Source organism: Anomaloglossus baeobatrachus, chromosome 3, assembly GCF_048569485.1.
Source record: "Anomaloglossus baeobatrachus isolate aAnoBae1 chromosome 3, aAnoBae1.hap1, whole genome shotgun sequence".
Taxonomy (NCBI): Eukaryota; Metazoa; Chordata; class Amphibia; order Anura; family Aromobatidae; genus Anomaloglossus; species Anomaloglossus baeobatrachus.
The window spans coordinates 201,842,397-201,855,772 of record NC_134355.1 but is presented as its reverse complement, the minus strand read 5'-3'; positions in this window follow the sequence as shown (position 1 = coordinate 201,855,772).

The following is a 13,376-nucleotide window of genomic DNA, read 5'->3' as shown; positions in this document are numbered from 1 at the left end:
CTGACCCACAGAACCAGGGCTGCCCACTTTTGCCATGCAATTTTATTTGCCCAAAGAGCTGACACTTTTGCTGCCATTCTAAAAGTGTCTGGAATAGTAACTTAGTTTTCCTTTCCTGTCCTGGTACCCACAGAAACCGGGCACTGTACCTACCTGCCCACTTTTGCCACGCAATTTTATTTCCCAAAGAACTGACACTTTTGCTGCCATCCTAAAAGTGTCTGAAATACTAAGATACTGTTCCTTGCCTATCCACTGACCCACAGAACCCGGGCACTGTACCCACCTGCCCACTTTTGCCACGCAATTGTATTTGCCCAAAGAGCTGACAATTTTTCTGCCATCCTAAAAGTGTCTATAATAGTAACTTAATTTTCCTTTCCTGTCCTGTTACCCACAGAACCCGGGCACTGTACCCACCTGCCCACTTTTGCCATGCAATTTTATTTGCTCAAAGAGCTGACACTTTTGCTGCCATCCTAAAAGTGTCTGGAATAGTAACTTAGTTTTCCTTTCCTGTCCTAGTACCCACAGAACCCGGGCACTGTACCCCCCTGCTTACTTTTGCCACGTAATTTTATTTGCCCAAAGAGCTGACGCCATTGCTGCCATCCTAAAAGTGTCTGGAATACTAAACTACTGTTCCCTTCCTGTCCACTGACCCACAGAATCCGGGCACTGTACCCACCTGCCCACTTTTGCCACGCAATTTTATTTGCCCAAAGAGCTGCCACTTTTTCTGCCATCCTAAAAGTGTTCTGAATAGTAACTTAGTTTTCCTTTCCTGTCCTGGTACCCACAGAACCCGGGCACTGTACCCACCTGCCCACTTTTGCCACGCAATTTTATTTGCCCGAAGAGCTGACACTTTTGCTGCCATCCTAAAAGTGTCTAGAATAGTAACTTAATTTTCCTTTCCTGTCCTGTTACCCACAGAACCCGGGCACTGCACCCACCTGCCCACTTTTGCCATGCAATTTTATTTGCCCAAAGAGCTGAAACGTTTGCTCCCATCCTCAAAGTGTCTGGAATACTAAGTTACTGTTCCTTTCCAGTCCACTGACCCACAGAACCAGGGCTGCCCACTTTTGCCATGCAATTTTATTTGCCCAAAGAGCTGACACTTTTGCTGGCATTCTAAAAGTGTCTGGAATAGTAACTTAGTTTTCCTTTCCTGTCCTGGTACCCACATAACCCGGGCACTGTACCCACCTGCCCACTTTTGCCACGCAATTTAATTTGCCCAAAGCTGACACTTTTGCTGCCATCCTCAAAGTGTCTGGAATACTAAGTTACTGTTCCTTTCCTGTCCACTGACCCACAGAACCAGGGCTGCCCACTTTTGCCATGCAATTTTATTTGCCCAAAGAGCTGACACTTTTGCTGCCATTCTAAAAGTGTCTGGAATAGTAACTTAGTTTTCCTTTCCTGTCCTGGTACCCACAGAAACCGGGCACTGTACCTACCTGCCCACTTTTGCCACGCAATTTTATTTCCCAAAGAACTGACACTTTTGCTGCCATCCTAAAAGTGTCTGAAATACTAAGATACTGTTCCTTGCCTATCCACTGACCCACAGAACCCGGGCACTGTACCCACCTGCCCACTTTTGCCACGCAATTGTATTTGCCCAAAGAGCTGACAATTTTTCTGCCATCCTAAAAGTGTCTATAATAGTAACTTAATTTTCCTTTCCTGTCCTGTTACCCACAGAACCCGGGCACTGTACCCACCTGCCCACTTTTGCCATGCAATTTTATTTGCTCAAAGAGCTGACACTTTTGCTGCCATCCTAAAAGTGTCTGGAATAGTAACTTAGTTTTCCTTTCCTGTCCTAGTACCCACAGAACCCGGGCACTGTACCCCCCTGCTTATTTTTGCCACGTAATTTTATTTGCCCAAAGAGCTGACGCCATTGCTGCCATCCTAAAAGTGTCTGGAATACTAAACTACTGTTCCCTTCCTGTCCACTGACCCACAGAATCCGGGCACTGTACCCACCTGCCCACTTTTGCCACGCAATTTTATTTGCCCAAAGAGCTGCCACTTTTTCTGCCATCCTAAAAGTGTTCTGAATAGTAACTTAGTTTTCCTTTCCTGTCCTGGTACCCACAGAACCCGGGCACTGTACCCACCTGCCCACTTTTGCCACGCAATTTTATTTGCCCGAAGAGCTGACACTTTTGCTGCCATCCTAAAAGTGTCTGGAATAGTAACTTAGTTTTCCTTTCCTGTCCTGGTACCCACAGAACCTGGGCACTGTATCCACTTGCCCACTTTTGCCATGCAATTTTATTTGTCCAAAGAGCTGACACTTTTTCTGCCATCCTAAAAGTGTCTGGAATAGTAACTTAGTTTTCCTTTCCTGTCCTGGTACCCACAGAACCCGGGCACTGTACTCACCTGCCCACTTTTGCCATGCAATTTTATTTGGCCAAAGAGCTGACACTTTTGCTGCCATCTTAAAAGTGTCTGGAATAGTAACTTAGTTTTTTCTTTCCTGTCCTGGTACCCACAGAACCCGGGCACTGTACCCACCTGCCCACTTTTGCTACGCAACTTTATTTGCCCAAAGAGCTGACACTTTTTCTGCCATCCTAAAAGTGTCTGGAACAGTAACTTAGTTTTCCTTTCCTGTCCTGGTACCCACAGAACCCGGGCACTGTACCCACCTGCCCACTTTTGCTACGCAATTTTATTTGCCCAAAGAGCTGACACTTTTGCTGCCATTCTAAAAGTGTCTGCAATAGTAACTTAGTTTCCTTTCCTGTCCTGGTTCCCACAGAACCCGGGCACTGTACCCACATGCCCACTTTTGCCATGCAATTTTATTTGCCCAAAGAGCTGACACTTTTGCTGCCATCCTAAAAGTGTCTGTAATACTAAGTTACTGTTCCTTTCCTGTCCACTGACCCACAGAACCCGGGCACTGTACCCACATGCCCACTTTTGCCACGCAATTTTATTTGCCCAAAGAGCTGACACTTTTGCTGCCATCCTAAAAGTGTCTGGAATACTAAGTTACTGTTCCTTTCCTGTCCTCTGACCCACAGAACCCGGGCACTGTACACCCCTGTCCTTTTTTGATACGCCATTCTAATTGCAAAATGTGCTGCTACTGTTAGGGGCATACAAAAAATGTCTGTGATAGTCATTGTTGGTTGTTCAGCTGTCTGTAAAGCTAGACTACCTCTGCATTGTACACACCTGTCCATTTTTGATACGCAATTCTAATTGCAAACTGTGCTGCCACAGTTAGGGGCATACAAAAAATGTATGTGATAGTCAGTGTTGGTTGTTCAGCTGTCAATAAAGCTAGACCACCTCTGCAAATTACACCAACTCTCAATTTTTACATCCACATTTTAAGTGGCCAATCTTTTTGCTAACAAAATGAGTGGCAAAAGGACAGATGCTGGTGGAAAGGGGAACAGGCGTGTTGGAAAAGGAAAAAAAGTTTGTGTCCGTAGGGAAGGTGGGAAAGCTGTATTAACATCTGCTGAAGATAGGCCATCTTCCAGCAAAAGTAAGATGTCTTCTACTTTCCGTGGACAATCCTATGTGCTCCCATTTTTACGGACCTGAACAACTGTAACAAAAATAGATGATGCACAAAAAAAACCCATGCTTGAATGGATCTCAAGTGCTCCAACAAGTGCCCTCTCCTCCACCTCAACTTCAGCATCCAAAAAACAACAGTCCTCTGAGTTGTCATCCTAATCACACTTGCTTTCTCCCAGCTCTCAAGTCTCCACCTGCGCTGCAGAGTATGGTGTAGCAGAGATGGCTGAGACTGCAGAGCTGTTCAGTCACACTATAATCTGGGAATCAGAGGTTTGCTCCCAAGCTACAGTGACTACAGACCAGGCAATGGTCTGCAGTGATGCCCAGAAGCTTAGTGACTCAGATTCTGGCCCTGATGACTAAGTTTCTGAGCATAATGTACACCCTCATTCCCAAACTGTAACACCTGTTGGTGGAGACAATGAGGAACACACTGATGACGATGAGACGCAGATACCTGATTGGGATGACAACTTATATATTCAGTCAGGGTAGGACGAGTTTAGGTCTGAGGGCAAGGGGAGTGCAAACACAATGTTTATTGATGTAGTTCTAGATCCCACTTACTGTCAACCCCCAGTCATGCACTCGAGGAGGTCACCAGAGGCGGTGGAGGAGGATGCAACTGACGACGAAGTTACCTTGCGCCTTCCTAGACAGAGTGGGAGTACTGGAAGCACGTCTACAACTGCATCCTCACCCACGACTCGGCCTCTGAGCACAAGTTCGGGTGGCTCTGCAGGTCGCATGGCCTCTAAGCCTTAACTAGCCTGGTCCTTTTTTGACCTTGCAAAGGATCTCCCAAATCATGTGATCTGTAAAATTTGTCAGCAATCTATAAGTAGAGGCCAAAAACTCACCAGTTTGACAACTTCTTCCATGAATCATCACATGAATAACAAGCATAAATCCCAGTGGGAAGCTCACCATGCTGCAATGCAGCCTAGCGGAGCGGGCCAAACACCATCTGCCCCTTCAAGTTCCTCCGTGCGCTATTCATCTTCTATGACTGTGGGGACAGCTATCACTACTGGTTTTCCACGCAGACCTTCCACCACTTTAACCGCAACAGGCAGTTTGCTTGGTAGGTCATCAGTTGGTTTGGAAGGGGAAACAAGTGCTGGTGTACAGCTCTCTCAGACATCGAGAGCACCAACTTTGGATGAAGGCAACATCATGTCTCCGCCTTCACTTTCCTCACAGACCTGCATTTTTCCAGGGACACCCTACTCACCACCGTCTCCACACAGCAGCCAGATCTCTGTCCCTCAGATGTGGACAAATAAAAGGCCATTTTCTCCGAGCCATGACAAAGCTAAGATGTTGACTTTATCCCTCTGTAAGCTCTTAGCTACCGAAAAGTTGCCTTTCCGCCTGGTGGACACAGAGGATTTTCGAGACCTTATGTCCGTCGCACTGCCCCAGTACCAGATGCCCACTCGCCACTACTTCTCCAAGAAAGCTGTGCCTGCGCTACACCAGCATGTCACACACAACATCACCGCTTCCTTGAGAAACTCTGTGTGTGACCGGGTGCATTTCACCACCGATACTTGGACCAGTAAGCATGGACAGAGGCATTACATGTCGCTGACTGGGCACTGGGTAACTATGATGAGAGATGGAGAAGGGTCTGCTGAACAAGTCTTTCCGTCCCCACGACTTGTGCGTCAATCCTTTTTATGTAGAAGTTCCTACACTCCTTATGCCTCCTCAACCTCGTCTGGGTCCTCCACCTCTGCCCCAAGCCTGCCTGGTCAGGCCACTTGCTTTGTAACTGCACACAAGGAAACCCACACACATCCTTACTATGAGCAGAGCTCAACGGCATCAGGAGGTCTTTAGCTTGAAATGTCTTGGAAATAAGAGTCACACACCAGAGGAGTTGTGTTCAGCTCATGCGAGTGAGTTTCGTAAATGGTTGTCTCCAATCAACCTGCAGCCAGGGAAGGCCGTGTGCGACAATGCTGCAAACCTGGGTGCGGCTCTTCACCTAGGCAAGGTGACACACGTGCCTTGTATGGCTCACGTGTTGAACCCTGTTGTCCAGCAATTTTTAACCAACGATCCTGGCCTAGATGGGCTTCTGCACAGGGCACGGTCACTCTCTGCTCACTTCCGCCGTTCAACCGCCGCAGCTGACCGACTTGCATCGCTCTAGAAGTCTTTCGGCCTGCCGGTTCATCGCATGAAATGCAATGTGCCAACACGCTGGAATTCGACTCTCCACATGTTGCAGCGACTGTGGCAGGACCCTGGTACAATACGTTATGACGTATAGCCTGGGCCAACGAGATGCAGAGGTGGGGCAGATCACGCTGCTGGAGTGGTCTCAGATCAAGGACCTATGCACCCTTCTGCACAGTTTCGACATGGCGACGAATATGTTTAGCGCTGACAATGCCATTATCAGCATGACAATTCCAGTCATTTACATGCTGGAGCACATGCTAAACACTATTCGGAGTCAGGGGTGGGACAAGAGGAAGGGGAGGAAGTACAGGAGGATTCATATGTGCAAGGGATACCAACATTTACAAGGTCCAGAGGTTTATCATCACCAAGGCGGCAGGCATGGGACGGTGGGGGAGAGGGATTAACAAGGGCGCATGGTAGCAGGCAAAATGTTGAGGAAGGTGCAGGAGACCATGAAGAAATGGAGGACGAACTCTCGATGGACATGGAAGACTCAGCAGATGAGGGAGACTTTGGTCAAATTTCGGTTGAACAAGGTTGGGGGGAGATGTCAGCGGAAGAAAGCACGGTTATCACCTCTACGCCACAAACACAGCGAGGACTTGGTCCGCATGGATGCGCAAGACACATGAGCGCCTTCTTGCTGCACTACCTCCAACATGACCCTCGGATTGTTAAAATTAGAAGTGATGATGACTACTGGGTTGCCACACTATTAGTTCTCTGGTACAAGTCCAAATTTGGTGAAATAATTGCAGCCATAGAAAGGGACGTACATATGCAGGAGTATCAGCAGAAGCTGTTACTCAATCCTAGCTCAGCTTTTCCACCAAACGCCAGTGGTGCACGGAGTGAATCTCCGAGTTGTCACTTGCCAAGCATGGGACTGTCTCGTCATTATCAGTCAAACCGTACCAGCAACACCATATCTGGTGCTGGTACCAGCAATTTTATGGAATCGTTTCATAATTTTTTAGACCATCCAATGCAAGGCCACAAGAGACAAGAAGTCTGACACATAGTCAACGGCTGGAGAGGGTGATACAGGAGTATCTCCAAATGAACATCGATGCCATGACTTTGCAACTGGAGCCTTGCTCATTTTGGGCTTCAAATCTTGAAAAATGGCCTGAGTTTGCTAATTACGCCTTGGAGATCTTGTTGTGTCCCGCAGCCAGCGTTCTCTCTGAACGTGTCTTCAGTGCTGATGGGTGTGTGCTGACAGATAAGCGCACGCGTCTCTCCAGTGACAATGTGGACAGACTAACGTTCATCAAGATGAACAAGTCATGGAGCTGCAAGGACTTTACTACCCCTGTGTAATCCTGGGGAGAGTAAAGGCTGGCGTATTTTTGAATGTGCTTGATGCATAGCAACTTGTCCAGTTTGCAACTGGGGCACAAGTGCTGCCACTGAAGTGGTGTCTGTGGGGCCCAAATTTTGGAAAAAAGGGAGACTCTGCTTGGAGTCCCCTTGCGTTGTTTTTAAAAATGAGCCAAGATGAACAAGTCATGGTTCAGCAAAGACTTTGCTACCTACCCCAGTGTCATCCTGGGGACAGTTAAGGCTTGCGTATTTTTGAATGTGCTTGATGCAAATCAACCTGTCCAGTTTGCAACTGGAGCCCAAGTGCTGTCACTGAAGTGGTGTCTGTGAGGCCCAATTTTTGGAAAAAAGGGAGGCTCTGCTTGGAGTCCCCTTGCGGTGTTTTTAACAATGAGCCAAGATGAACTAGTCATGGTTCAGCAAAGACTTTGCTACCTATCCCGGTGTCATCCTGGGGACAGTTAAGGCTGGCGTATTTTTGAATGTGCTTGTGTTGCGGGCGGCGGGGCGCTGTGCTCGCTAACGCTCGGGTCCGGCGCTGCGGCTGCCACTCGGTGGCTCGAGCGGTGGGCCGGATCCGGGGACTCGAGCGGCGCTCCTCGCCTGTGAGCAAAAAGAGGGTGGTTTGTTTGGGGATTTAGTCCGTGACGCCACCCACGGGTTGTGGTGAAGATGGGCACCACCGCTGCTGGTGACGGGGATCCCGGGAGCGATGGTAGGGAGCAGCTGGGATGTTGTTTTCCCCCTCTGTGGGTAGGGGTTGGTGGTCCCGGGGCCCGGTGGTGAAGCAGGGTCGGTGAGGTGCAGGGTTGCAGGGACAGCGCGGCACGGTGCCGGATGGCACGGGTGTACTCACTCAGCAAGAGATGGACAAAGTCTCCGGTAAACCAAACGGCTGGATGGACGGGTCCCGAAGCCGGCTGCTGTGTCTCTCCCCGGACAGGTGATGGTGGCTGTCTCTCCCTGCACCTTTGTCTACTGTGTTGACTCCAATGTCTTCCCAATGGTAGTCCGCTCCCCGGTGTATAGATACCGGAGGAGCCCGTTTTGCCCGCATGCACTGGCCCTTGGACTTCTAGCAGGTGGCGGTGGCTGTATGTCCTCACGGTGTGAGCGGTTGCCTTCAATCGGGACTTGGTTGTTAGGGAACCCCGGGGGTTCCTGTCACATTCGGATTTGACTATTGTCGGCGGCTCCAAGCCTGGCCGGGGTCCGATGGCCCTGCCTGGGTGTGCTTAGCTTCACTCCGTTCCCCGGTCCGGCACCGGTGGGCCACCGCCCATCCCCGGTCCTTACGGCTCTGTGGAGTTCCATCAACTCCTGCAGACGGCCACCACCGTCTGCCCACCTTGCTCTCAGTGCCTGGGCTCCAACCCAGACACTCGCAGTACGTGACCTCTCACTTTCACCTCCTGAACTCATCTACTCCAAGCTCCAACTTACCACTTTTCCCGCCTCCAGGCCTGTGAACTCCTCGGTGGGTGGGGCCAACCACCTGGCTCCGCCCCACCTGAGGCAACAAGGGTTTTTGTGTCTGACTAATGTAACTGTCCGGGGGTGGGGGTGTGTGTGTGTTTTGTCTGTGGCTACCTGGCTAGTCCAGGGCTCCACATTCCACCTTGGCAAAATGAAGGCCGTCCGCGGGCTGCCCGTCCATCACCGGTTTTATTTTTCAAAACTGTAAAAATATAAATAACATGTAAACGGTAAACATATCAAACATAAGCATTTTTTCAGGTCACTTTAACGTTGCACATATAAAACATTTTTAATCACAGATGGACGGACGGATGTCTTCCGCTCTCCCACCCAAGCAACCTAGCCCTGATGCTGCCCCTAAGAAGTGGGCAGCACCCCTTGACCCCAGTCCAGGTACAGGCTGCCTGAGCGGGAACGGGTACGGTTACTCGCACCCGACTGTCACTTCAGGGGACCCCACGTCCAAGGGGGACCCCTGACCCCCGGAGGATAGCCACCGGTCCTGGTGGTGGCCGGGCCCCAGACTGCTCTGCTGCGGGCCGTTCCTCCAATCTGTCTCTCCGGAGGCGGCAATGGTATCCATCCCACAACACTATTTACAAACCCATTAGTTCGGGGGTGGCCTGCTAGATCTCGGCCATGTTCATGAGGAGTTTCTCATGTGGGTATGGGGTGTGTTAACTGAACAAGGACAACTCCAGTCCCAACGGGGACGGTTCTCTTTTCGGATGGTAATCAGATGATTTTTCGGTTTGATTAATTTTCATTCACTCACATAAACAACGGTGCTGGGAGTCCCAACGGGGACAACAGGTTGCAACGGTGGACCGCTGCCCATTACTTCAGGTCGACTTCCTCATAGACCTGCTCCACCTCGACATCCTGCTGGCAAGGTGGGGGAGGGGACTGGGACTCTGCCTGGAAACTACGGCCTTCCCTCACCTTTACATCGAGGGCAAACCAGCCCCTCTCCCCGCAGTGTCGAGTGTAGGACACGAGGTCACCTGGCAGCAGGTCTCAGCCTGGGTGGCCCGTCGGCAAACGGGCATGCACGTCACGGCGAGCCACGAACACCTCGGCCTCCAGGCCTCGCTCATAAATGAACCCATACCCCCGGTGGGGATCAAACCTTCGTACCTGCCCTTCATACACCGGGCCCCGTACCCGGAATGTAGCATGGCGGACGTTGTCCTTCTCGCAGATGGTGCGGTCCACCACTTCGGCTCTTTGTCACTCCCTCTCGGCAATTTTCCGGCCCAGCGGGGTCGGCTCCCTGTCCCAATAAGGGGCGTCTGCATGCCCCCGAGTACGGGTCGAGCCCCGCGGTACTTCCTTCACGCTGCCCACAACTGGCGCCCTCTTTGGAAGGTCCAGCGGTGACATGGCCTAAGGTGCTGCCTCACAGCGGCGACCCACGCGCGGCCTCAGCCGAGGTTTGCGGTATGGGAACAGGGGTCCTCACCGGCTGGACCTCCGCCTCTTTCTGGACCGCACGGACTACCGGAGCCGGGACGGGCTTAGGTGCGGCCACTTGCGGTGCCAACGGCTCTTCTTCACGGACGGGCACCTCCCGCTGGATCTTCCATGGTAGCGGTGTGGGTCGTCTGCGGACATCGCTGGCAGGCTGGTCCTCCAGGGCGGACGGCCGGAACTCCGCTACCGGTGGTAGGGGTAGCAGGCCTAGTAGCGGGGCAGCAGCAGCCGAAACGGATAGCGGGGGAGGCAGCAGGGTGAGCGGGCGCAGACCGGGCCCCTCAGCCGCAGCGACCGGTCCCTCGGGGACACAGGGGCGTGGGTCACCTACCCGCTCCTCCAACTCTGTCTCCACCTCGCGTCTCCGCACAGCCGCTGCCACTTCCGCCATGTCGGCCATCCATTCTTCCACGAGGGACTGCACTTGGGCCTGCAGGCGGCTGCACATCCGTTCGGTCCGGACCTCCACCCACGCCGCTGTTCCTGGCGTGAGTTCTGGGGTTTCAGCGGTGCCGGCCGGACGGGTCATCTTGTGCAGCAGTGTTCCAGGAACCAAATAGCTTGCAGAGTCCTGGCGTCCCCGCCTTTATGGCCTCGGTTACATTAGGCAGGTTTTCACTCGCCCCCCCCTTGGTTCTCTTCAGCACTTCCGCTTGTTGGGGGCAGGGCTTCGTTTTTGCGCCTTCCCTGCTCGGGGAAGACGCTCGAGTGGGAAATCTTTGCGCCAAAGATTGCAGCGCTTCAAATTTTTCGGCCGGATGCCGCCGGCGGAGACCACAAGGCGCACTTCTAATGGTAAGTAGATGAGTTCAATCCTGTTCGTGACGCCAAGTTGTCGCGGGCGGCGGGGCGCTGCGCTTGCTAACACTCGGATCCGCCGCTGCTGCTGCTGCTGCTCGGTGGCTCGAGCGGTGGGCCGGATCCGGGGACTCAAGCGGCGCTCCTCGCCCGTGAATGAAAAGGAGGTGGTTTGGTTTGGGGATTTAGTCAGTGACGCCACCCACGGGTTGTGGTGAAGATGGGCACCACCACTGCTGGTGATGGGGATCCCGGGAGCGATGGTAGGGAGCAGCTGGGATGTTGTTTTCCCCCTCCGTGGGTAGGGGTTGGTGGTCCCGGGGCCCGGTGGTATTACGGGGAGGCAGGGTCGGTGAGGTGCAAGGTTGCAGGGACAACGCGGCGTGGTGCCGGATGGCACGGGTGTACTCACTCAGCAAGAGATGCACAAAGTCTCTGGTGAACCAAACGGCTGGATCGACGGGTCCCGCAGCCGGCTGCTGTGTCTCTCCCCGTACTGGTGATGGCGGCTGTCTTTCCCTGCACCTTTGTGTACTGTCTTGACTCCAATGGCTTCCCAACGGAAGTCCGCTCACCGGTGTATAGATACCAGAGGAGCCCGTTTTGCCCGCAGGCACTGGCCCTTGGACTTCTAGCCGGTGGCGGTATGTCCTCATGGTGTGAGCGGTTGCCTTCAATCGGGACTTGGTTGTTAGGGAACCCCGGGGGTTCCTGTCCCATTCGGATTTGACTATTGTCGGAGGCTCCAAGCCTGGTCGGGGTCCAATGGCCCTGCCTGGGTGTGCTTATCTTCACTCCGTTCCCCGGTCCGGTACCGGTGGGCCACCGCCCAGCCCCGGTCCTTATGGCTCTGCGGAGTTCCACCAATTCTGCCAACCTTGCTCTCAGTGCCTGGGCTCCAACCCAGACACTCGCAGTATGTGACCTCTCACTTTCACCTCCTGAACTCATCTACTCCAAGCTCTAACTGACTGCTTTTCCCACCTCCAGGCCTGTGAACTCCTCAGTGGATGGGGCCAACCTCCTGGCTCCGTCCCACCTGGTGTGGACATCAGACCCGGGAGGGAGGCAACAAGGGTTTTGTGTCTGACTAATGTAACTGTCCGGGGGTGGGGGTGAGGGTGTGTTTTGTCTGTGGCTACCTGGCTAGTCCAGGGCGCCACACTTGATGCAAATCAACCTGTCCAGTTTGCAACTGGGGTACAAGTGCTGCCACTGAAGTGGTGTCTGTGGGGCCCAATTTTTGGAAAAAAGGGAGACTCTGCTTGGAGTCCCCTTGCGGTGTTTTTAAAAATGAGCCAAGATGAACAAGTCATGGTTCAGCATAGAATTTGTCATCTATCCCGGTGTCATCCTGGGGAGAGTAAAGGCTGGCGTATTTTTGAATGTGCTTGATGCAAATCAACCTGTCCAGTTTGCAATTGGGGCCCAAGTGCTGCCACTGAAGTGGTGTCTGTGAGGCCCAAATTTTGGAGAAAAGGGAGGCTCTGCTTGGAGTCCCCTTGCGGTGTTTTTAAAAATGAGCCAAGATGAACAAGTCATGGTTCAGCAAAGAATTTGCTATCTACCCCAGTGTCATCCTGTGGAGAGTAAAGGCTGGCATATTTTTTTGAATGTGCTTGATGCAAATCAACCTGTCCAGTTTGCAACTGGGGCACAAGTGCTGCCACTGAAGTGGTGTCTGTGGGGCCCAATTTTTGGAAAAAAGGTAGACTCTGCTTGGAGTCCGCTTGCTGTGTCTTACATGATTTTAGAAGGGCATGCCATGCCTATATCTGTGCCTCGTCCTCTTTTTCCTCGTCCAGCTGTTTTGTTTTCGCAGGAGTATTTGTCCTTGCACTTTCCTATGTGTTTGTGTTGTTATGGGAGTTGTTTGTCACCTTTTGGACACCTTTGAAGGTGTTTTCTATGTGTTTTTATGTGTTTGTGATTGCCTCCCATTGGTTTCAATGTAGTTTGAGAGGTTCGTCGAACGGCTCGCCGAACCGAACTCGAACGCGGCCTCCATTCGACGAACCGAACCGAACTCAAGCCTCTAGAGGGTGGCTCATCTCTAGTCATGATGCCGCGCGGCGGCTGAGCTGGCATCTCCACAGGTTCTACCTCCACTATGGTGGATAGAGAAACCGGCTGTTCCGCAGCCGGGGATGCAGAGTCTGGGTGCTCTGTATCGGGGTACGGGCCCGGTGATGCGGCTGGGTCTGGTTGGGCCGGTGCTGGGACAAGCGCTGTCGTGGCCTGGTTAGGTGGCAAGGTCAGGGGCTTTGCAGCCTGCTCCTCGTAGATGGAGACTGGAGGTTCCGCTACCGGTGTTAGGGGTAGCGGCTCAGCGTCCGCCGAGGGTGACGGTGGCTAAATATTTGCTACGGGCGGAGGCAGAACGGATCACGCGGCAATGTGGGCCGGATTAACCGGATCAACCGGGACTGGGTAACTGCTTACCCGCTCCTCGTGTGGGACTTCTATCTCACGAGCTCGCACCGCCACTGCCAGGCTCCTCATCTCCTCCCTCCAAAGATCCAGGATACAGAGAAATTGCG